Source organism: Mytilus edulis, chromosome 4, assembly GCF_963676685.1.
Source record: "Mytilus edulis chromosome 4, xbMytEdul2.2, whole genome shotgun sequence".
In the NCBI taxonomy this organism is placed as follows: Eukaryota; Metazoa; Mollusca; class Bivalvia; order Mytilida; family Mytilidae; genus Mytilus; species Mytilus edulis.
Window position 1 is genome coordinate 22,719,854 of NC_092347.1, and position 394 is coordinate 22,720,247.

Below are 394 nucleotides of genomic sequence, written 5' to 3' on the forward strand. Positions count from 1 at the left end.
TTCCGCGGGAATTTTTTAAGCACGAGTTTCACGATTAACTTTTCAATGGCTTTATTGAAGTACGTTAGTCTAAATTTAGCGACAAGATTCACATTTATTTTTATTTTGTATAGTACACTTTCAGCAAATTGGCAAAGTGGAATATCGAGATTTGATTAAAAAAAAATGATGCTACAATGTTTTTAAAAAGTAATGTTGAATAAATCTAGAAAAACAGATTTTGTATAGCAAGAAAATAAATGTATAATTTTGCACCAAATACATTGTAGATTTTAATATAATGACGATTTAACAGTACAAGTTTGGAAGATAGACGCGAAGTTGTCACTTATCGTCCAGTGGCTAATATTTCATGAATCACGGTTCAGGACTATAAACAAAACGCAATTATACG